Source organism: Pongo pygmaeus, chromosome Y, assembly GCF_028885625.2.
Source record: "Pongo pygmaeus isolate AG05252 chromosome Y, NHGRI_mPonPyg2-v2.0_pri, whole genome shotgun sequence".
Taxonomy (NCBI): domain Eukaryota; kingdom Metazoa; phylum Chordata; class Mammalia; order Primates; family Hominidae; genus Pongo; species Pongo pygmaeus.
Window position 1 is genome coordinate 43727168 of NC_072397.2, and position 25418 is coordinate 43752585.

General features: G+C 37.4%; 1 pseudogene; it reads left to right on the forward strand.

Moving 5' to 3' along the window:
- The first annotated feature begins 620 nt into the window (after positions 1-620).
- LOC129025801 (protein FRG1-like) lies at positions 621-20464 on the forward strand (annotated as a pseudogene).
- The last annotated feature ends 4954 nt before the right edge of the window (positions 20465-25418 follow it).

Sequence of the window (25418 nt, forward strand, 5' to 3'; positions counted from 1 at the left end):
CTGCACGACTCCCTTCACGCCTCCGCCCTGTTTCCTCCATCAGACAGGACTAGCTTCCTCCATCTCTATCGGGCAAAAGGCTGCCCAGCGTTCAAGACCCTCCTCAGATGCCGCCTCCACGATTAGGCTTCTTCCTGACCCCTGAGCCTGTAACACTCGCCACCATAACTCTCCACCTCAGCCCACATTCCGACAGCACTCGCGATGTCCGCGGCCCTCAACATGGCGCTTCATTCTATTTTAGGGTATTTCCTGCTTGTTTCCTGCACACACAGTCCAGCGAGGCACAGTCCGGAGTGACCCGCGCACCAGTGGCCGGCGCTTCCAGCCTCGCCGCCGCAGGCCAGCGAGGGCAGCCTGAGCCGCTTCCCGCCCCCGCGGGGACCGTCGCCAGCCCGCAGCTCTAGCGGGAGGCGGTTCCACAGCGCGCCCGGCAGCCCTGCCACCGCCAGCACCAGCGGGCTTTCCTCCCCTCCGGGAGGCGCGAATCCTCAGGGGCTCCTCGAGAGGGAGCCAGGGAGCAGCTGCGTACGGACACCTTTCGGCCCTCTGCGGCCGCCGTAGCTCCCCCGGCAGAAACGCCGAAGTGGAAATCTCAGCCATTCAGTGTTTGGGTGAGGATGAAGGCGAGTTCTGGACAGAAGTACGCTGTCAGGGAGTGTTTACTTCGCCTCCACTTCTGTTCCTTCCCGCTCTGGTGCTGCTCCGGGTCACATACTCGTCCTGAGCCGGCTTCAGCCTCTCCGCGCAGGAGTCTCCCGGAGCCACGGCCGAGTACTCTTATGTGAAGTCTACCAAGCTTGTGCTCAAGGGAACCGAGGCGAAGAGGTGGGTCCTGCAGCTCAGGCGGGAGCCTCCTCAGTTCTTTTCGGACGCACTCCACCCCCACGAATCCGGTGGAAGTCGTGGCGCGGAGAGCCGGCTTTGTGGCCGCGCAGGCTTCTCCCTGGCCCCTGTCCGGGCTAGACGGAGGCCGGACCGCGGTTCCTGGTGCCTGTGCAGAGAGGGGCAGCCTCCCGCGCGGACGACCCTGGAAACAGGATAGACGGGTGGGTGACCCGTGGCCCTGTACCTGCGAGCTTGGGTCCCCTGAGGCAACTCTCCAGGCCTCTGCCTGGTGGGTCTGCGTTAGTCTGATCTCGTAGTTCATGATAACTTCCTTTATTAGGGATTATTCTTTTCTTCATTGTCTCTTCCTGGAAAAGTTATTGATTAATTTTTTCTAAGCTGATAGAGTGAAACGAGGATGAATCACAGAGTGGTTGAGGTGTATATGGGCTTTGATAGGGATGTGGGCTCGAACCTGCACTCTGTCATTTACTAATTTTGTAATTTGTGGCAAATTGGTTAATATGTTTGAACTTCCATTTACTCATTAAGAGATCAAATACCTTTGAACCTCCGTTTACACATTTATACTTTCTGACCATTTTCTATACCTTTAGAAGACTGTGAAGATTAAATGAGGGAACATATATGCAGTAAATTGAGACAAATGTGAGGAGGAGGTCGTAGTGGTAATTTATTAGCCCTTTAGGAGAAAAATACCTGTGCACTCATATCCCCGCTTCTTTTTTAACTGGCAGATTTGTCTGAGGTTGACTGTACATACAAATATTGAGCATTTCCTCCTGGTCTCCGTGATGATAAACAGAGGTTTTGATATTTTTAGGCGAGATAGAAAGAAAGTACCAAGGAGTGAGCTGAAGCCACTGCCCTTGAGAACCCTCTCGAGGAGTCTGGGCTCATGAAGATGCCAGAATAAGTGGCAGGTATATCCTGAATGAATGTGAGATTTTTAATCTGTGAATTTCCTGTGAGGAGTGGTGAGTTATCTTCTGAAAACTTTATGATGAAAATGCAGACAAGAGTGTCTTAAGATTATCGTAATAATCATAATTAATGCTTATATAGCACTTTCAATGTGCTAAGAAATTGTTGTAGGCACTTTGCACAGTAACTTTTTTCAAATCGCTCTTGGGTTTTTATTTTTTTACTGCGATGTAATTCATAATTATAAAATTCACCCTTTTGTACAGTCAGTGGTTTTTATTATATATTCAAGAGTTTCACCACTGTCTAGTTGCTCAGCATTTTTGTCATCTCAGAAGGAAATCTCTTCCTACCCGTTAAAGCAGCCACATCCCATCCTCCCCCTCTCCTAGTCCTTGGCAACCACTAGTCTGCTATCTATGTGAAATTGCCTATTCTGAATATTTACTAAGAAATCATGCAACATGTGGCCTTTTGTATCTGGCTTCTTTCACTTATAACATTCTTGAGGTCCATCATTGTTGTAGCACTAGTTCCTTTTTATGGCTACGTAGTTCCATTGTATAGATGTAACATTTTGTTCATTCATTCATCAGTTGATGAACGTTTAGGTTGTTTCCGCTTTTTGACTATTGTGACTAAGCTAGTGTGAATAATCTTATGTAAGTATTTTTGTGGGTGTATGTTTTCATTTCCCTTGGGTATACATACTTAGGATTAAAATTGCTGGGTCATATGGTAACTCTTTAACTTTTTGAGGAACCCCAAACTGTCTCCTGTAGATGCTGTACCATTTTACATTTCCACCAGCAATGTGTGAAGATACATATTACCTCTTAATCCTCACAATAGCCTTAAGAGTTAAGTTATTATCCTAATTTTTTAAGTGGGGAAACTGACTCTCAGAGAAATTCAGTACCTTTTCCAAAAATCGCAGAGCTAAGAAGTGACAGAATCAGGATTTAAAATCTGGCAGTGTGGCTCTACAATCTGCTTTGAACTTTAACATAATATGTACAAAGCCTGAAGCAACTTCTCAGTACTGTATTTAAGAGGGCATAACAATGTAAGTCTTCCTAAATCAATAATTTATAAATGAAACAGCTTAAAAGACTTCCAAGTTTCAATCTTACGATATTTATTTATCACACAAATCAATATACCTAAACTCATCTATATAATTTATGTCCTGTAGTAAGAAGAAAAAGAGCAAAGAAGAGAAAAAGGAAGAAGATGAGGAAACCCAGCTTGATATTGTTGGTGAGTCAGTTTTCAGTGCTCTATTCTGAAAAAAGTTAACATTTCTTGAGATCTCATTGAAAATATTTTCCTGAAATATAGTTAGAAATTTATGTTGTGTTAATATTTGTCTTAAAGTGCTTAAATATTACCTACAGTTGTAAATTCCATTTATTCTTTAGCGCAGTAGATGCTACTGATGCCTTTACTTCATTGTCAGAACAGAGCACAGGAGAGAAGAATTATAACTCTCCAACTTAGTAGGCACCATTAGACTGCTTAAGCTGGAGATTCTGATACATAATTTTAAAGGCTTAATGTAAATGTTATTCAACTAAATATATTTTACAAGTTATTTTCTTTGAACATGTATACATTTTAGTTGCAGCAGTCAGCTGTCTCTTAAACGAAGTATCTTCACAGGAAAAATCATAATTTTGTGAACTCTGAAATGAATGAAAATTTTAAATACAATATCAGAGTAGCCTGTAAATGATACTAGAGATTAACTGACCCAAACACACTTAACCAGCCTATTTTCCGTTTAGTTGTTTCCATACTTTATTTTTTCTCTTTTAAAACTTGTCAAGTTGCATTTTGAATCTTCATAAATTATGGTAGCTTAAAAAATACATAAAATATGGAATGGTATAAAGCTAATGTTCTGGAAGAATCATTGCTTTTGAAATGGCAAATCAACAATTCTAAAATTGGGGTATGTATCTAGGGTAGATATGTAGAGGTGAAATTGCTGTGTCAAAGGATAGGTGAATGTTTAACTACGTAAGAAACTGCCAAAAATTTTCTAAAGTGATTGTGCCATTTTACCCTCCCACCAAGAATGAATTAGTGCTCCAGTTACATCCCTGCCAAGAGTTGGTGGTGTTATCAGTCTTTTCTCCCAGTCTGAGTTTTACCTTTTCAGTTTCTTAATGCTGGTTTTTGGATGGACAGCTTTTTTTTTTTTTTTTTGAGATGGAGTCTCGCTCTGTCGTCCAGGCTGGAGGGCAGTGGCGCGATCTTGGTTCACTGCAAGCTCCACCTCCCAGGTTCATGCCATTCTCCTGCCTCAGCCTCCCAAGTAGCTGGGAATACAGGCACCCGCCACCATGCCCACCGTGGTGTTTTTGTGGTTTTTTTGTGTGTTCTTACTTGGGACAGGGTTTCACCATGTTAGCCAGGCCGGTCAGTAGCTTTTAATTTTTATAAATCTTAGTTTATTTTTTTTCTTTTATGGTAACTGCCTTACCTCTTTGATCTAAGAGATTTTTGCTAACCCAAAGTCAGGAAAATATTTTACATTGTCTTTTAGAGGCATCATAGTTTTAGTTTTTACATTAAATCTGTCATTAATCTCAAATTAATTTTTGGCATGGTGTGAGTTTGGTTTCAAGATTTACTTTTTTTTTTTAACATCTTGATAGCCATTTGTGCCAGCACCACTGATGTTTCCTTTTTCCATTAATCTAGTTTTGTATCTTCATAAAAAATCAATTAACTTTCTATGTATTGGTCTATTTCTGGACTCTGTTCTATCGATTGTCTGTTTTTCTGTTGGTATATTTCTCTTGATTGCTATAATTTCATGAAGTCTTGAGATCAGGTAGTGTGAGACCTCCAACTTTGTACTTACTATTAGTTTATTAATTTCTACAGTGAAGTCTGTTGGATTTTCTCAGAGAATTGTATTGAGTCCAGATCATTTGGGGGAGAATCAACATCTTAATATTGGGCCTCAATATTTCATAATTTTCAAGGTAGCAGTCTTGCATGCCTGTTTAAAAATTTATTCTTAAGTATTTTATAATTTTACACTACTGTCAATAGAACTTTTGAATTTGATTTTCCAGTTTTCTGCTGTCAGTATGTAGATCTAGAATTGATTTTTGTGTAGTGACTTTGTAGTCTGATAAGTCTGTTTCAGTTATTACTTCTAGTGGTTTGTTCATATAGAAAACTAAGAAATTTGCAATTATGTTTCCTGTGACTATCGTTTTACTTCTTTCTTTCTAATCCTTATGTCTTTTCTTGCTTTTTATTGGTTTATTATACTGTCCAGGACTTCCATAGTGTTGAACAGAAGTCACAAGAATGGGCATAATTGCATTGTTTCCAAGCTTAGACAGAAAGCTTTCAGTAGTCCACCATATGGTATGATGTCTGTAGGATCTGCAGAGAAAACTTTTATCAAAATGAGGATATTCCTTTTAAACTTTGTTTCTTGGGAGTTTTTATCATAACGATGTTTAATGCTGTCAAATGCCTCTTTCTGTATCTGTTGAGATGATTATACAACTTTCTTCATTCTGCCTATGAATTACATTGGTTTCATTTTCAACTTTTAAACTAACTTTACATCCCTGAGATAAATCCCATTTGGTTGTGGTGCGCTGTCCTTTGAGATATTACTAGATTTGATTTCTAGGTTTTTTTTTTTTTTTTTAAGATTTCTATATTGGTGTTGATGGGAGATATTGGACTTTTGTATCCTTCTCTTGTAATGTCTTTATTTGATTTTGGTGTCAAGGTGATATTGGGTGTCATAAAATTAGATGGGAAGTGCTGTCTCCTTCCCTGTTTTTGGAAATAGCTGTATAAGATGGGTATGATTTCTTCTTTACATGTTTGATAGGATTTACCAGTGAAGTCATCTGAACCTAGAGGGTTTGGTTTGGTTTTAGTTTTTTGTGGGAGAATTAAGATTTTTTAAGAGATATTTTCAGATTTTTCTGTTGTCAGTTTTGGTAATTTGTGTCTTTTAGGAAAATTTCATTTCATCCAAGTTGTTGGATTTATTGGCATAAAATTGTTCAGAATATTCCTTTAATATCCTTTTAATGTCTGTAGAATCTAATCTGTATTGCAGTCTCTTCATATTGGTAATTTGTGTTTTTTCTATTTTTTCCTGGATGAGTCAGTCTAGCTGGAGGTTTATCTCTTCTTTATAAGATCATTTATTTTAGATCATTAATGATCTTTTAGTACAGGGGTATTCAATCTTTTAGCTTCCCTGTACCACAATCAAAGGAGAAGAATTGTCTTGGGCCACACATAGAATACACTAACGATAAGCTGATGAGCCAAAAAAAGAAAGAAAAAGCAAAAAAATCTTATAATGTTTTAAGAAAGTTTATGAATTTGTGTTGGGCTGCATTCAAAGCTGGCCTGGGCCACATGCAGCCCTAAGGTTGGACAAGCCTGTTTCAGTATTACTTATTTTCTCTTTTTTTCATTTTCTATTTCGTTTATTTTCAGTCTTTTTTTTTTTCCTCCCTTTAACTTATTTTCAGTTTACTTTGCTCTTGTTTTATTTCTTCTTAAGAAGGAAGTTAGATCTCTTCATTCCACTTTAGTTTTAGTTATAGTCAACACATTTTGCTTTCATTTTCATTCCATTCAAAATATCATCTAATTTTCCTGGTGATTTTTCTTTTCATGGACACTTGAGTTATTTAAAAGTGTATTGTTTTTAATTTCAACTACATAGAGATATTATAGGTATGTTATTGTTGCTGATTTCTAATTCATTTATAGTATAGTTGGAGAACATACTTTCTTAGTGAATTTACATGTACACTTGAAAAGAATGTGTATTCTGCAGATGTTGGTTCAGGGTTTTTTTGTTTGTTTGTTTGTTTTTTTGGAGATGAAGATACTCTCTGTTGTCCATCAGGCTGGAGTGCAGTGGCACGATCTCGGCTCACTGCAGCCTCCACCTCCCAGGTTCAAGTGATTCTCCTGCCTCAGCCTCCGGAGGAGCTGGAATTACAGACACCTGCCACCACGCCTGGCTAATTTTTTTAAATATTTTTAACAGAGGTGGGGTTTCAACAGGTTGGCCAAGCTGGTCTCAAACTCCTGACCTCAGGCGATCCACCCGCCTCAGCCTCCCAAAGTGTTGGGATTATGGGCATGAGCCGTGGCGTCTGGCATTTCAGTGTTCTTTAGATGTCAGTTAGATCAACTGGTGGAGCTTTTGACTATGCACATCTTCTTTGTCCTTACTGATTTTTTACTCATCCTACAATGTATTGACAGTTATGTTAAAATCTCCAGCTGTAATTCTAGATCTGTCTACTTGAGCAGTTTTTGCTTAAAGTATTTTGAAACTGTTATGTGTACACATTTAGGATTGTTAAATCTTCCTTATAATTTCAGTCTTTCATTTTCGTAACATTTTAACCTTTATTTGTGTTAAATGTCTTGATGCCTAGTTAAATTATTTGACCACCCTTTTGCTCCTGTCAAGCCTGGGCCTTTGTTAGTTTGTGCTTATTTATTAGGTTTTTGCCTATAGACTTAGACAGTGACTCTTACTCTAGGAAAGGTTCATCCTCATGGGCCTCAGCCACATGTTCTAGGTATACTTGGTGAGTTCTCTCCACTCTGCTATGTCCCAAATTTGTGTGATCTCTGGCATCTCCAGTCAGCCGTCAGCAGTGCCAGCCACTCTGCATAGGCCTTGTGGAGCCTGCCTGCTGTAGGCACTACCCCCAGCCCTTGGCCCCAGACCTGCAGAGAACTTTCGCGTACTCTTTTGAGGCCTCACCTGTATGTAGTTCCCTCTTCTCCAGTACGTTATTCTATAAACTCCAAAAATGTTAGCACTGCAAGACTCTCAGCTTAGTGACAGTAACATTGCCTCATTTTTGGAGGTCTCTACCTCTCTCTGTGTGGTCAAGAAACTGCCACTGGGCAGAAAACAGAGGTGTGTGTGGCATTTGCCTCCTGTGTTTTCCTGTTCTCAAATATCACAGTCCTTTTCTGCCTTTGTTCCAATCCCCGAGAAGAGTTTTCTCAAATATTCTATCCAGTTTCAGTTTTCTTGTTGGTCATGGTGGGAGGGCAAGTCCATCTTGGCTGGAAGAGGAAGTCCTTCTGCATCTTTTTCTCTTTGTCCTTCCACTTTCTTTTGCATTGTGGATTTTCTAAACTTGCCGTATAAGTAAGCATGTGCCTATTTGTGAAGGGAAAGAAAAAAACCTTTTAATTTTTTAAAGCTGTTCTGTTGGTTGCTCACAAGGATCTGAAGGGATTGGTAAATAGGATGAAAGAAACTCTGTCTTTCACATGGAGAATACCATGTGTGACATTAATAAAAATGAGCATGTCTGTAAGCAAAGAGTTTCACTGAGCTCTGCTAGATTCAGAAGCAATTGAACTTACAACATCGTAGTTTGCAAAACACATATTTGATTTACTCAGAAACTAAAGCTAAGTAAGCTATGGGTTAATAGAAGGTCTGTGAAGGGTACATAGACTACAGTAAGATTGGGGAAGAAAATTCCGTTTCCAAATCTAAGATATATCATTCCTTTGTGCCAAGCACATAATGAAGGCAGAGATTTAAGGGGGCCCTTAGCACAGAAGCACTGGGTTAGTCAGAAGGTGAGGTGAGCTGTCACACAGCCTTGATGCTAGAATGAGGGTGCCCTGGTAGTATCTTATCAGCCATGACACTGGTGCATCAGGCCATTTTTTTTTTTTTTTTTTTTTTTTTTTTTTTGAGACAGGCTCTTGCTTTTTTAGTCAGGCTGGAGTGCAGTGACATGATCATGGCTCAGTGCACGCTCAACCTCATAGGCTCAAGCAATCCTCTCACCTCGGACTCCCGAGTAGCTGGGACCACAGTCTTGTACCACCATACCCAGCTAATTTCTTAATTTTTTTGTAGAGATGGGTGTCTCCTTTTGTTACCTAGGCTGATTTTGAACTCCTGGGCTTAAGTGATTCTCCTGCTTCCACCTCTCAAAGTGCTGGATTACAGGCATGCCAGACATATGTAAACATTCTAAACTATGTGAAAATATGTGAAAAGCTTTGTTAAGCATTGTGAGACAACACAGCGGGAATATTTCACCATCTGCCTATGGTTTAAAAGGAAATAACTTTAAGCATGTGTCTAAATAGCAAGTAATGTTTTAGAGCAGATTCTCTTAAATTCAGCTTGGGCGTCTGCAGCATATACACAGCTTGAGCTGTAACCTGACGTAGAGACAGGCAACTTCAGTGCCCACTGTTCTTAGGATCCACTGCTTTTTCACAGCTAAAACCCGCGAGTGGCACTGTTAAGTATTATGTTATGTTACTTTAGTCGTTAAACATATAAGCATATCTCCAAAGGTTGAATGTAGTAGGCCACTTGCAGAAAGTAGGCAGAATGCTCACATTTAATTTTTGATGATACTGTGTTTAGCTTTCTTATTCTTTGAAATCTCATTGAGAAAAAATACTGGCATCTGCTTAAAGTAATTTCTTTTTCAGTTGACAATATTATAAGTAATGTTATTGTATCATTTCCCTACTTGGACATAGTGTGAAAATTTTGAGGAGCTTGTCTGCCAGAAATTTCTTCTTCATTTGCAAAACATTAATGAGATGTTATATTTAAATGATTTTATTTAATATTAAGTGTACTTGGTGAACGTGGCATAGAACATACAAAATAAAACTAATTTAAAATTATTAACTATTACATTTATAAGAAAGACTTGCTAATCATAACACTGTTCATGATGATTCTGAATAAAGCATTATTTCTTTTACTGAAAACAATTGTAGCTGTAACTCAATCATCTAAATTGTTGTTAGTTTTATTGCTTTCTAATCGTCTTTAGCTGAAATTTTAATGTTGATTAATTTTCTTTTTCTCCATTAGTTTTGTGTGTGTGTGGAGGTAAAATACACAGAATATAGAATTTGCCAGTTTTTCTATTTTTACGTGTACACTTCAGTGGCATTTAAGTACATACACCATTTTACCTTCCCACCAGCATTGCACAGGGTTTCAGTTTCTCCACATCCTGCCCAACATTTGTTTTTCTGGTTTTCTTGGTTTCTATTTTTTGTTTGTTTTGATAATAGTATTCTAATGGGTGTGAAGTGTTATTACATGATGGTTTTGATTTATATTTCCCTAGTGACTAGTGATGTTGAGCGTCTTTTCGAGTGCTTATTGGCCATTTGTATATCATATTTGGAGCAATGTCCATGTATATCCTTTGCCCAGTTTTGAATTGTGGTGTTTGTCTTTTTGGAGTTCTCTATATAGTCTGCATATTAATTCCTTATAATGTATGTAGTTTACAAATATTTTCTCCATTCTCTGGGTTGCCTTTTACTCTGTTGACAGTGGTTCTTGATGCACGAAAGTTTTTAATTCTGATGAAGTCCAGTTTGTCTATGTTTTCTTTTGTTGCCTATGCCTTTGATGTTCTATATAAGAAATCATTGCCAAATTCATTGTCGTGAAGCTTTTCCCATTTTCTTCTAAAAGTTTTCTAACTTTAGCTGTTACATTTAGGTCTTTGGTCTATTTTAAGTTACTTTTTGTATTTGGTGTTAGATAAGGGTCCAACTTCATTTTAGCTAAAATTTTATGTATTTTAAAATTGATTATGAAAAGCATGAAATGTCTAGTTGAATAGGAAAATTTTGTGCAGTGGAATTAACTGAATCTTTAAAACCTTTTTGTTATGGAAATATCCAAACAAATCCATACATAGAAGAATATAATGAGTCCCCCATGAGCCCAGACCCCAGAATTAATTATCAATATTTTGCCAATCTCATTTCATTTGCATACACAGCCCCACACACATTTTTTCCATGAAAATTTTAAGTAAAATCACAGATATTATGTCATTTTACCCATAAGTACATAAATGTACATTTCTTAACATGGTATGTCTTTCTCTCATCACCTGTTTCATTCTTTACTTTTATACATTATACTATGTCATTATCAGACCTTGTAAAATTAACAAGAATTCCTTAATATGTCATATCCAGTTAATGATTGACTCATTTCTACTCTAGTTAAAGTACAATTTAGGGGAGGTTTGAGGATATTTTTTAACATTAAGATATAAACTTTTATAACAACTGCTAAAATAATTGTTGCTAGAATCTAACATTTCTATTGGCAAATTGGAAATTAGTATACATAGACATAGGTTCTGCTCATTTTGCTTTCAATCTAAAATCATAGTTAAGATTACTGGCTGGGCGCGGTGGCTCACACCTGTAATCCCAGCACTTTGGGAGGCAGAGGCGGGTGGATCACGAGGTCAGGAGTTCACGACCAGCCTGGCCAATGTGGTGAAACGTGTCTCTACTAAAAATACAAAAAAATTATTCGGGCATGGTGGCAGGCTCTTGTAACCCCAGCTACTCAGGAAGCTGAGGCAGAGAATTGTTTGAACCCCAGAGGTGGAGGTTGCAGTGATCCAAGATCGCGTCACTGCACTCCAGCCTGGGCGACACAGCGAGACTCCATCTCAAAAAAAAAAAAAAAATTACTATGCTAGAAAGTCTTCCTGTAGAGGCATTTTTAAGAAGCATTATGATAGGCATTGCCTCTGGAAAGCAGGCATGAATAGATGGCTGGGATCTATCATGAGAGAGACCATTCTCCATATATCACTTTGTACCTTCACATGTTGCCTTTTGTTTTGTTTTGGTCTTTTTTTGAGACAGGAACTTGCTCTGTCACTCAGGCTAGAGTGCAGTGGCGTGATCATAGCTCACTATAACCTTGAACTTCTGGGCTCAAGTGATCCTCTTTCCCAGCTCCCCAAGTAGCTGGGATTACAGGCATGCACCCCCATGCCTGGCTGTATGTTGCTATTTTGTATTTTAAAAACCTAATCCTGACTGTGCTGGTAGTCGCGTGAATCTGTGCACATACATGCAAACAAGTACATGTAAAACTGGTGAAATCTGAATAAGCTTCATGGATTATATCAATGTCAGTTTCCTGATTCTAACAGTGTATGATACTTATGCAAGATGTCATCATTGACACAAAGTGAGTAAAGGATATGTGAGATCTTCAAAGTATTATGACTGCAAAATAAAAAGTTTTTAAAACTTAGTTATAATAACAAAGAACTCTGTGTCAAAACTAAAATATAAAGTTGAAATATCAATTTTATTTTTTAGGAATCTGGTGGACAGTAACAACCTTTGGTGAAATTTCAGGAACCATAGCCATTGAAATGGATGAGGGAACCTATATACAAGCACTCGAAAATGGTCTTTTTACCCTGGAGCTCCACACAAAGAAGGTTTGTGTCTGGAAGGGAAAATCCTGCCACAAGTGTAGATTTTAGAATATCCATTCACTTAAGCCAAACTCTTAACTAGTCTCAAACGTTTTCCAAAGGAATGGGACCATTGCATTCGACTCTTTCATTTTTTTTAATTCCTTAATATTTACCAGCCATTGGAAAGTCCCTCTTTCTAATATAAGCATTTGAAAACATTCCGTATAGTTCCAGAAGAGTATCTTTGGAAATCGAAACAATATGAATAATTAAAATAGTAAGTGGAAAGAAAAAAGAAAACCTATTTGTGTCAAACATGTTTGAATTTCTTTTTTATTCAGACCTATTACCAAAACTAACCTGGGTGCATTTAACAATTTGAAATTTCCTCATTTTCTTTAGCCCATTAGAGGAAGCACTAATGAGATACGAAGTAATTAGAAGATAAAAAGTGGTATCATTTGGTCAGCAAGGCCACCCATTGAATAAATGAAAGCATTTAGCTTTTTTAAATAAGTGCTTATTTATGACTGTATTTTAAAACATAAAGAGAAGCTGTCTCGAAAGTTATTAAATAAGCATTATATCACCCGGTCTTACTCAGTGTATAAAATTAGCACTGTAGTTAAAAGAAGGTAAAATAGATCTTGATTCCAAAGATACAGTATTACAGTGACATCAGTATATCTGAATATTCTTACATTTAATTGCAGAAGAAAATAGCCACAGTTTTTAAAGCAAAATAATGTCTTTATATTTATAGCAAATGTCAAATTTATTTTCAAATGTTTTTTCTCCAATAGTTGATGAGGGCCCTAGTCCTCCAGAGCAGTTTACGGCTGTCAAATTATCTGATTCCAGGTGAGCTTATGTTGTAATATAATTAGTAACCATTTATTTTAAAAATTTAATTGTATTCATTAAAAATTTTAGTATCTGTCTTAAGCCCATGGTAATTTTGATATAAAAAACGAAATAGCTTTTTTGAAAAGTAGATTTTGTGATCTACTTTTAATGGATTTCCTATCAATATATAATGCTAGGCTGGAAAAAAGATATGTAAGTTAAAAAGTGAAGATTAATAATTTCACACACCAAATAAGATAGATTAAAAAATAAATAGTACAAAACCTGGTTCACTGTTGCTATGATATTAAAACTCACTGTTTGGAAGTCTAAAGACAAATAGGAAGACTAAAAAAAAGAATATTGTTGAAACCAGCAGAGAATGTTACAGCATCATAACGACCAAAAGAATATTTTTACTTACTATTTTTACAGTCATTTTATAAAGTAGCCTTTTTTATTCTCACCTTGTGCAGAAGTATACAAGAATTCTTTGGGTAAAAGATACTGAAAGTGAATTTATATATTTTAGTAATTGGTTAAATCAACATGATAATGATTTCTGTTATATAATCATTAACATATAAAGGAGTAAAAGTCAATTCTGGCATCTGAGGAGATTCTTGGTAAGGTAAAAGAAATCATAATTTTAAAAAATCACATTAAGATGATTATTTCTATACTTTATTTGAAAGCCTGATAAGTAGGGTGAAAGACAAAGAATAAAAGCAGAGGAAGAAAAAATTCAGTAGTTTTAAACTGCTTTACAATTATAAACAAAAAAGGATTATAAAGAAAATTAACTGACAAATGAGGAAAATATTTGCAACAATCTTAATAGGCAGTGAGTTCTTACTCTTCATATGTATCTTGTATAGAATTCATAGCACTGAAGACCCCAGTAGAAAAATTGCGAACAATCAGATCTGAATAGAAAAATAGACAAGGGACGTTAGCAGATAATCTAAAAACTAAAAAGGAAAGGAAAAGAAAAACAATTATTATTCTAGTTAACTGATAAAATGCAAATTAGTAGGATACTGTTTTTTTCCATATCAGGTTTTCAAGTATTTTTTTAGAGTCATAATGTTTAAAAAAAATCCATGATACAAAACATACTCTGTTAATTTGAGGTAAGAATGTAAACGGAAGCAGCATTTTCTGGAAAACAGTTTGATGACATAAAGTTTTAGTAATTTATTATTTAAGTTTATAACTAAAGAGGTATAATTGAAGAATGATGAATTTTGAAAATATTTGTTATGTAATATATAAGGTACAATGTTTATATTAACAACGCAAAATATAAAACTAAATTTAAAACTGCACTGTCCAATATGGCAACAACTAGTCACATGTAGTTTTTTTTTTTTTTTTTTTTTTTGAAGTCACAGAGTCTCACTCTGTCACCCAGGCTGGAGGGCAGTGGTGTGATCATAGCTCACTATAACCTCAAATTTCTGGGCTCAAGCACTCCTCCTGCATCAGCCTCCCAAGTAGCTGGTATTACATGTGCACACCACCATGCCCAGCTAACTTCTTAAATTTTTTATAGAGATGGTGTCTCACCATGTTGTCAAGGCTGATCTCGAACTTCTTGCCTCAAGCAGTTCTCCCATTGCCTTCCCAAAGCACAGAGATTACAGGAGTGATTCACCACTCAGCCACATGCATCTTTTGAACACTTGGAATATGTCCAGTCTAAAATTTTAGATATGTACACACCCACACACATACACATGTCCTGTTTTGATGTCCTGTAATTAATTTTCTCTCAGTTTTTAACTTTTATCTACCTTATTAATGTGCAGAATCGCCGTGAAATCTGGCTATGGAAAATATCTTGGTATAAATTCAGATGAACGTGTTGAGCGTTCAGATGCAATTGGACCAAGAGAACAATGGGAACCAGTCTTTGAAAATGTAAGTGCTGTTTATTGTTTATAAAAGCTTCCTGTCAGTTTAACACAAAGTCTGTAACAGTCAATCATAATATATTTAAAAAGAAAAAGTAGGATGTAATAGTATAATACATTAAATTGGAATAAATCAGTAAGAACATAGAGCCTTAAAGAGATCTCAAAATATAGGGCAACAAAAATAGCATTAGTACTTTTGTCCACAATTATTTCTGTATACCCTTTGTGCCTAGATATGGATCTCATTTCCGTTGAAGAACCAGTCAATTTTAGGTCACAGAGTAGGAAAACAGAATCGTTCCTAAGTATCTTCTTTGTAGCAGAAATCATGGATGCTTTCAGAAACATTACGGACTGTAAGTGAACAGTGGAGCTAGCTAAGACCAAGTTGTGACAATTTGCGTATAAAATATAAATAATAATAGTTCATTAAAGTAAATTATCTCTAAAAGACTTTCAGTTCATAAGCTTGAAATAGTGTATGAAAAGATAGTTTTAATATAAGAAAAAAAGATAATATACTAATTCTTAATTTTAGTAAGTAGACAGTTGTAGTATATGGATGTTTTGTTAAATCTTTGTTGATACAGAGTACATAATTTCCTTTTTCTGTTTGTGTGAGAAGTAAAGATTGAACAAAAATATGTGAGTGCTAAACTGTCTTTAAAAAGTAGATAACTGTATCAAAAACAGTAAGGACCAGTGGGCACCATGCAGAACAAACAAATAGAAGATAAGCTCAGCCTTTGAGTAGCAGCTTTGGTAGTATACAATAATGAACTGAAAATAGGAACTCAGCAGTGTTTTCTAAGATGACAGATTAAAGAAACATCCCACCAGAAAGAGGTAATCACTTAGACTAATTTCCTCATCTCCTAGGATAAAATCTTAAGTCAGTGACTTGAAAACTATTTTGACCCAATCCATTGAGAAATGCATTTTTACATTGCAGCCCAGCACACACATATGTGTAACTGAAGCAAGAGTTGTACTTAACAATACTTGTCCATGTGTTATGAACCTTGATATTTCTTATTCTCTTTTACCCCTTCCTCTGTGTGTCTGTGTGTATTCCTTTTCCCCCCTACCCACCCAACACCATTCAGGAAACACTACATTGATTTCATTACCTGCTAATGTGTTGCAACCCCTTTTAGATGATCCTACTGGTTATGATGAGATGCTTCTAATAAAAGTTACACCAGTAGAAAATGCCAATATTTCATAAGGCCGGGATGATGACTTAGATAGTACTAATAATACAATACTTTAGGACAGTTCATTCCATTTTATTTTTAGGAAGGACACTAAGTTTCAAAAATTTAGATTTAAATGAAAGAGGGTCTTAAAACTATTGCAAAAAGGACTCAGCTGAATAATCTGTGGCACAGGTTTAAATCACCTTGGACCACACCGCCATGTTCCAGGACTCACCAGGAGCCATCCAGATGAGAGACCACCCAGCCCTTGTGACATGACTAAGAAATTAAATCCATGTTATCAGCATGTTTTTAACTGGATGTGATATAAGGTTAACATATTTTGTAATCATTGTATTTATAAATATTTTGTCTAAATGTTACGGTATTCCAAGTTTTCCAAAAGAATCAACCAAATACAAGTTATAAATAATGTTACATTTGTTACGGGAGTTAAGCTAACCAAATTTATGACCCAGATTTAGATACAAAAGAAAATCAGTTTTTAAAGTTTTGTTTAATAGAAAGCAGTGTAATATATCAAACATTAAACAACTAAAAATGTATATGAATATTTATTTTCACACACAAAAGTCCCTCAGACATTAACTCTTAAATTCAAAACACCAAAGGCATTGTATATACCTTTTCATGTTTTCTAATTGTGAAGAAAATAAATTTTACTTAAAATGCTAATATTTGAATGAAGTATGCAATCATAATTATGTTCTTGTCTTTAAAGTTAATTTTTCAAACAGAATTAAATCATTTTTATCTTCAGTAGATCTTTTAGGAAGGAAGCAATCCTACCTCATCTAATTAGAATTTAATCTTACTAGGAAGATACACTACAAATGTTTATTGTGGTCATCTTTGAATAGTAAAATGAAAGGTGATTTTGGTTTCCTTTTCTGTATGTTCTTGTATTATATTTTTCAGGTTTTTCTCTAAGTTCTTTTCTGTGATTTTTAAATCAGGGAGGAAAAATTAATTCAGTCTAAACACTTAATGTTTCTTCTACAGGAAGTATCCTCATGGCTATTTTGTTATTTTGTTTCAGTTAGGGGAAAATGGCTTTGTTGGCCTCAAATAGCTGCTTTATTAGATGCAATGAAGCAGGGGACATAGAAGCAAAAAGTAAAACAGCAGGAGAAGAAGAAATGATCAAGGTAATTATGACATTTTATACAGATGACTGCATTCACACATGCAGTGTGACTGTATCTCTTTAAAATGTTAAGTCTTCATTTACTGTCACTTTAAAGATTTAGTTAATAGCTTTTTATAATGTGGTGTTTCAAATAGACTCATTTTTAAATATAAATCCCATACCTGATGGCTTGTTTATACAATGTGGTAGAGAAATCAGTGCATCTAGGAGCTACCTTGCCATTATCTCCATGGATTAGTATCTTTTTCTGTTAGTTCCACATGCTCTTTTTAAGCTTTCATTTTCTTGTTTTCTTGCTCGTATTTTAAAATCTAATTTTTAAAATAGATAACATGTACACGTGGTCCAACATTTTTCAATAAAAGCATATGAAGATGAAGACGTATGCCTGCCATGCATCTTACTCACCTGTGTCCCAGCTCCTGTTCCTCTATCCCTTTGTTTTGTTTTTTTATAGCCTCCTAAAATTTATTTATAAACATACGAATATATTTATAATTTTCAACTGTTTTACACTAAAGGCAGCCTCCTCTATAATCTTCTTGACTTTGATTTTTTTTTTTCCTTAAAATTGTATCTTGGAGAGTTTTCTACTATTAGTTTGAATGTAGAAAGTTTTCTCTTTTTCTTGCTTTTCCTCTCTTTCTCTCTCTCTTTTTTAACAGCCACATAATATTACATTTTAGGGATATACCTTAATTTAGTCTTTTATAGATGGAAATTTAGGCTGTTTACAGTCTTTTGCTCTTATAAACAGTGCTGCAGTACATAACATTGAATATGTGTCAATTTGTAGATGTGCGGGTGGTCCTGAAGATAAATTTCCAGAAGCAGAATTACCAGGTCGGGGTATACGCGTTTGTATTTAGGTAATGCTTGAGCTTCTGTGATGATAATCACTCTATGAAACATAAAAAATCATAGCAGAACTTCTGGGGCCTTAGCCCTTTCATTTTAAAAATATTTTTATTTATAGTACCAGTCTTCTTTGCATTAGGAGAAACATGAATCACATAAAACATGATTTTTATTTTATTTTTAAAATTTGTGTGCATCACTAAGCTAGAAATTCCCTCATCCGTAGTCAGATGCGTTATCCATTGCACCAGTAGCCTGTGCCCTCCCTAATCCTACTCTTTGTTTCACATCATTGTAAAAGTTACACAGACATCTTCATATCAAGGTGAAATTCTAAATAATACTGTTAATATAACCTAGATAAGTCAGGTAGTTAACTGGAATTTGATGAAAACATTTAAGGCTTAATTTTTTACACTCAAAAAAGCCACTGATCTTTAATGATAAACATATACCAGGATGTGTCTAAAGAATAACTCCTTCCTTCTTGACACATGGTTTTTCTGTGTCTTGGCATTCCATCACAGTACTGAGCATCCTGAACCTTGCTTTGTTTGTCTCTGTTGGGAATCACAGGTTGCATCCAGTCTGACCCAGATTTGCTCTGTAAGGCATTGTGGGGGCCAGAGTGGAAGGTTCTAAGAGAGGGGGCAAATGCCTTTTCTAAAATGCCCTTCGTTCTTATAATTAGAGCATAAAAATTTATGTTACATTTTTCTCTACTACCAGTGTAATTTAAAAGCATCTATCAATTCTCTGTATGTGCTACATGTTAGATTTCCAGTCATATGTTTGATTTTCTTTTTAGAATAGTCTTTAGTCTTGATTTCAGATAATTTCAAATCTAAAGATCAAAACAATTCCAATCTAAAATGTAGGTATTTTCTTACAGTTAGAGAAGTGAAATGTTATATTTTTTTCATTGCATGCATCCGGCACATGCGTTGTAGTCTTGAGTTTCCATAATGCTCCTGTGAGGTGGATGTGAGCTCAGCCTTACAGACAGGAAGACAACTTCTGACCCTCCTTACATCCTCGTGGTTTTTGTCAGTCAGTTCATGGAAATCACAGTGATTTCAAGGGGTGGTAAGACAGGATGTGTACCCAGGCCCAGCTGACTCCAGAGGCCACTCTCAGTATTTCATAGCACACTGCTTCTCAGGAAACAGGTCATTGAGGAAATGCAGATGGGTTTGTGACTTACATTTAATTTTACTTATTTATATTTTATTGTATCATGTTTAAATTATTTTTCATCTGGATATCATCACAAAAGTGTTATTGAAGGCAACAATTGCAAATATATGTGCAGTGCTTTGCACTTATACAAAGATACAAAGATACTTACACAAAGACTGCATTTTTCACTAGTTAAAGAAATTTTCAGACGAAATACAAAGTTTTCTGGGTCTCTTTGGTTAGTCAAGTACTTGGAAGCTCTGAACAGTGATTATTTAGGACTCTTTTTGTACCATTTAATTGCAGGCTGTCCTAATCTCTGTCAGCCCTTCACCTTTATGACCTTGCCTTGTCTACCAGAATACAGATCCCTCTTACTAAAGGTAGCATTGTGCTACAGGCCCTAGCAGGGAATGTTTTCAGGTCTGGGACCCCTCTAATCAAAACTGTCACAAAAATGTCATTGGCACAAACACTTTGTTTGTCATCACTTTCTAAGCAGTCCTGGAACTGGACTCTGGCCACAGAGATCCCTCAGGAGACGTGAGTCCTTACCATTGCCAATTGCCTGTTCTGTGGGCAATCCTAATTGTTGAATGCAGATCAATTAACTTATGACATGTGATAGTAAACATCTCTCCAAACTTAGGAGGATATAAGAAGTTAGTAAAAGAGGTGCGTTCCAATTAATTAAAAACAAGTTGTGTAATGCTAAAAATTTTAATACTTTGGTAATAGTCTGTGCAATGTAAAATAGCTATTAAGCTTTCAATCTGATCAAATGAACACTTCTCTACTAGGGATAATTTGATCCCAGTGTATTCACTTGGCGACAAAATTAAATTAACGATTGCTTTATTGCCTAGCAGGATCTGATGCGTAAAATGTTTCTGAAATAATTTTGTCTGTAGTGTTTCTGACACAAGGGCTGTGGAGGAAGAATGTGATAGCACTTACTCATATAGATTATTTATATGAAGTAAAAACACATAGCCAGAACCTGTCTTTTTCTGAATATAGTTGCTCAGTTAATTTTTTCTTCTGCATAAGAAATCATCTCGAATGTTCTTATGTGATACGTAAAGTGGGGAAGGTGGAAGATAAACATATAACCCATTGGATTCTCTTTTCCAATATCTAGATTAGATCCTGTGCTGAAAGAGAAACCAAGAAAAAAGATGACATTCCAGAAGAAGACAAAGGAAATGTAAAACAATGTGAAATCAATTATGTGTACATATGCTTTTCCTTTTAGACCTACAGATTTGACAGTGAAGTGCTTCTCAAAGTGCTTTCAAAATAAATTACCTAATTAGCTGGGGATGTTGGTGCATGCGTGTAGGCCCAGCTACTCAGGAGGCTGAGACAGGAGGATTGTTTGAGCCCAGGAGTTCGAGGCTGCAGTGAGCTCTGATCACCACTGCATTCCAGCCTGAGTGACAGAGCAAGACCCTGTCTGAAAAAATGAAAACTGATGGACAAGAAGAGGTAACACAATGTAGCCTCTAGGACAGAGCACTGAGCTAAATGCTTTTCTTTTCTTGGGGGTTCAGTTTTCCTAATCACCCTACCAGCTCTCAAAGCTAGTGAGTCGGGTTAGTCAATCTCTCTATTCATTCATAGAATGGGCATGATGCCAGTCAAAGGCTGTGCTATGGCCAGGACACAGGGGACTCCAGCCAGCGTGCCCTAATAGAAGTGGGGCCTTGTGCTACCCAGTCAATGAGTGGCCCTCCTCTTGAGAGGTCACAAAAGTCATGTTTGTTGTTCAAAAGCTCCAGCTTATTAAAAAAAATACAATTAGACTTTTTTTTTTCTCCCCCAAGACGGAGTCTCGTTCTGTCCCCCAGACTGGCTCACCCTCCATGGGATGAACTCACTGTCCAACCAGTCCCAATGAGATGAATCAGGTACCTCAGTTGGAAATGCAGAAATCACGCATCTTCCATTGATCACACTGGGAGCTGCAGACCAGAGCTCTTCCTATTTGGCCGTATTGGAATGAGAGTTTAATGATCTAATCAATTTAATATATCATATTAACAGAGTAAAAGATATAAACCGCACAATCATCTCAAATAATGCAGAAAAGTCAATTGACAATATTAATCATCTTTTCAAGATAAAAAAACACTCAATAAACTAGAAATAAAAGGAAACTAACATAACAAAAGATATGTAAATAACTCATCACCAACTGGGTTCAACAGCTCATGCCTATAGTCCCAGCAGTTTGGGTGGCTGAGGTGGGTAGATGATTTTAGGTCAGGAGTTCCAGACCAGCCTGACCAACATGGTGAATCCCTGTCTCTACAAAAAATATTAACAGTAGCTGGACGTTGTGGTGTGTGCCTGTAGTCCAAGCTACCAGGGAGGCTGAGGCATGAGAATAGCTTGAACTCAGGAGGTGGAGGTTGCAGTGAGCCCAGATCATGCCACTGCACTCCAGCCTGGGTGATAGAGCAAGATCCTATCTCAAAAAAACAAAAACAACAACAAAAGCAAAAAAACGAAAACAATCCACTAGTATTATACTGAATTCTGAAGTGTGGAAAGTTTATCCTCTAAGATTAATAATAAGGCAAGATATTCACTGTTGCCACATCTATTCAAAAATAGCAGTGAAGGTCCTGGCAAAACAACTAGGCAACGAAAAAAAGAAAAGATCCACATTCTAAAGGAAGAAGTAAAATTACCTGTTACTTATGATATGATGTTATATACAAAAAATCCTATATGCTGAAAACAATATCTGTTAGAACTAATAGTTGCATTTAGCAAAATTGCAGAATACAAAATTAAGTGTGTTTCTCTTCATTACAATGTGTACAATCCAAGTTTTTAAAATTCCATTGAAAATAGCATTAAGAAGAATATACTTTGGAATAAACAAGCAAAGAGATGTAAGACTAGTATACTAGAAGTTGCAAGATGTTGCTGAAGAAAAGTCACAAACAATGGGGAAGATATTCAATATTTATAGATTAGACAATTGAAAAGATATCCCATATTCATAAGTTAGAAAACAATATTCTTAAGTCTATACTAGTGAAATCAACAACATTAAATGCAATAGCTATATAAATCAGAACAATATTTACTTGCAGAAATACAAAATTCTAAAACCTAGGAAATCTCAAGACTGAAAATAGCCAATTAAACTTGTAAAAGAATGTCAAGTGGGGAGCCCCCACAATTTTTAAATCAAAAACTAATTGCAGTGCTGTTGAACTCTTTTCAAATGTGGTATTTTGAGGCCAGGTTCTATGACTTTGTGAGGCTGAGGTAGGAGGAGTCCTTGAACCCAGGAGTTTAAACCACACTGAGCATCATAGTGAGAACACCCATCGCTAAAAAAAAATTAAAATTAAAATTAACCTGGCAATGTGACATGACCCTGTAGTCTCAGCTATTCCAGAGGCTGAGGTGAGAGGATTGTTTAAGCCTGGGAGAGCAAGGCTGCAGTGAACCATGGTCGCACCAGTGCACCCCAGCCTGGATGACAGAGAACCTATCTCAAAAAGTAAAAAGGAGAAAATCTAAAAATAAATGTATTAAATCAAGACATGTAGACATAGTAAATAATAGAGACCCCCCTCTCCACAAAAGCCTTGTATAAATGGTCAAAATGATCTTCAACAAGGGTGCAAAGGCCAACCTATGGAGAGGGAATAGTCCCCTTTTAACAAAAAACGGTATGAAGACTTGCTATCAACATGTAAAATATAGAAGTCAGAATTGTAGTTTATACTATATTTTTTAAAAAACTCAAAATGTGTAAGTCTGAAAGCCTTACACAAAAATATAAGGGAAAAATATCCAAAATTAAGCCATGGAATTTGGCAGTGGGTTCTTGACTGCCAGCAGCCCCACATCCCTGGAGCATCCATCCGCTCACCGCTGCCTGGTGCTGGGTCCTTCCACACCTGTCACACTGCTTTGTGAGGGGCTCTGAGGGGCACGAGCCAGGACAGCACGCCGAGCACAGGGCACAGGCCGGGCGTTCTCGGGCTATTGGAGGGCAGGCTGTCCCCATGACCGCCTCAGGCGCCGGAGGGAGGACAGCTTGATCCGAGTCTGCGGAAGGAGGAAGAAGCTCGTTTCCTGAGCCAGCAGGGACACAGAGGCGGATGCGGGACACAGGGACACAGGGGTGGATGCCATAAAAATATGTGGCATATATTTTGAAACATGGCCGCAATTTGAATAATTAGAATATCTAAAATCTCCGAAGATTGTTATGCTGAAACTGCAGCAAAATTTATCATTCCAGTGACTACAGGGAATTTTTAATAGTTGTTATTTTTATAATAAAATTAAACTTTAATGAAATCACTGACTTTCAAACTTCAGCAAGAGTACAAATATTCAGCCAGAGGTATCAGTTCCCGGTTTCTGCTCCGGGTCCTCTCTGGTCTCCCACAGACCCTCCTACATCACCCAGGTCTAAGGGGCCACCTGACCTGGCCTGCGTCCCCTCGTCCCTCCCCTTCCCCACCCAGCTCCTGCAGCGCCCTCCTGGGGCAGGGGCGGCGAACCGTCCAGAGCGGGAGGCTCCCTCACCCAGGGCAGCACCCCTCCGCCCCTCTCCGCACCTGCCCAGCCCCTGGCAAAGGAATCGCCTGGGCCTGGCCCACTGCCCGCCCCCCAGTGCCTGCCCTGTGCCTGCAACGGCGACGCTGCCAACAAGAGGTGCCAGAGGCCGCAGCGCAGCCTGCCCAGGGTGCAGGTTCCCACTCACCTGGGAGCGGGGGCACGTCCCTCCCGGTAGGCGATGGAGTTAAGATTGTTGCCTTATTTATTTTACTTAAAACTGGTGGTAGAATGTTACTATTATATGAAGTACCCATGACTCTGTCAGTAAATTTGAGTAAACGTTTATTAGTTTTTGTCAGTTTAACTAGTTCTTTTGTTTCTGTTATTAAGGTGAAATTTAACTTCTATCTGAAATCAGTAAGATACAGAGAGATTTTAATGATGAGTGAATATTTTTTTCTCAGGGGGAACTGAATTATGAATTGAATGAATGAATTATGAATTAAATGAATGAATTCATTACCAAGGTAGAGAGGACACTAACCAATTGGTAGTTTTAATCAATCTATATTCCCTCCCTCCTCCCTCTTTGTTTTTTGTTTGTTTCTTTGTTTTTGAGACAGAGTTTTGCTCCGTCTCCCAGGCTGGAGTGATGTGGCGCGATCTTGGCTCACTACAACCTCCGTCCCCCACGTTCAAGCGACTCTCCGCCTCAGACCCCCGAGTAGCTGGGATTACAGGCGCCAGCCACCATGCCCAGTTAATTTTTGTGTTTTCATTAAAGGCGAGGTTTCACCACATTGGCCAAGCTGGTCTCAAACTCATGACCTCGGGTGATCTGCTCACCTTGGCCTCCCAAAGTGTTGGGATTACAGGCGTGAGCCACCAGTCCCGGCCCCTCCCGCCCTTCTGTATTATGACCATCTGTACCTAGCATTTAGCTCCCACTTATGAGAGAGAACATGCAGTATTTTGTTTTTTGCTTTTGCGTTAGCTTCCTGGAAACAGTGCATCCATGTTGCTTCAAATGGCATAATTTTGAGTTTTTTATGGCTGTATAGTATTCCATGAGTCTTTATCCAGACCACCACTGCTGGACGCCTGGGTTAAGTGTATGTCTTTGTGATTGTGAATACTGCTGTGATAAAAATATGGCTACATGTGTCTTTTTGGTAGGATATTTGTTTTCTTTCGGGTATATACCCAGTAATGGGGTTACTGGGTTGAATGGTAGTTCAACTCTCAGTTCTTTAAGAAATTCCCAACCTGCTTTCCACAGTGGCTGAACTAATTTACATTCCTTCAGAAAGTGTATAAGTGTTCTCTATTCTCTAAATCTTCACCGATATGTGTTTTTCTTTTGACTTTTCAAAAAAAGCCATTCTGACTGGTGTGAAATGGTATTTCATTTCGGTTTTGATTTGCATTTCTCTAATAAATAATGATGATGAGCACTTTTACATATGTTTGTTGGGTGCTTTTGTGTATGTCTTCTTTTGAGAAGTGTCTGTTCGTGTCCTGTTACCCACTTTTTAATGGAGTTACTTGCTGCTTGCTTGTTGATTTGTTTAAGTTCCTTATAGGTTCTGAATAATAGACCTCTGTTAGATGCGTAGTTTGTGAATATTTTCTTTCATTCTGTGGGTTATCT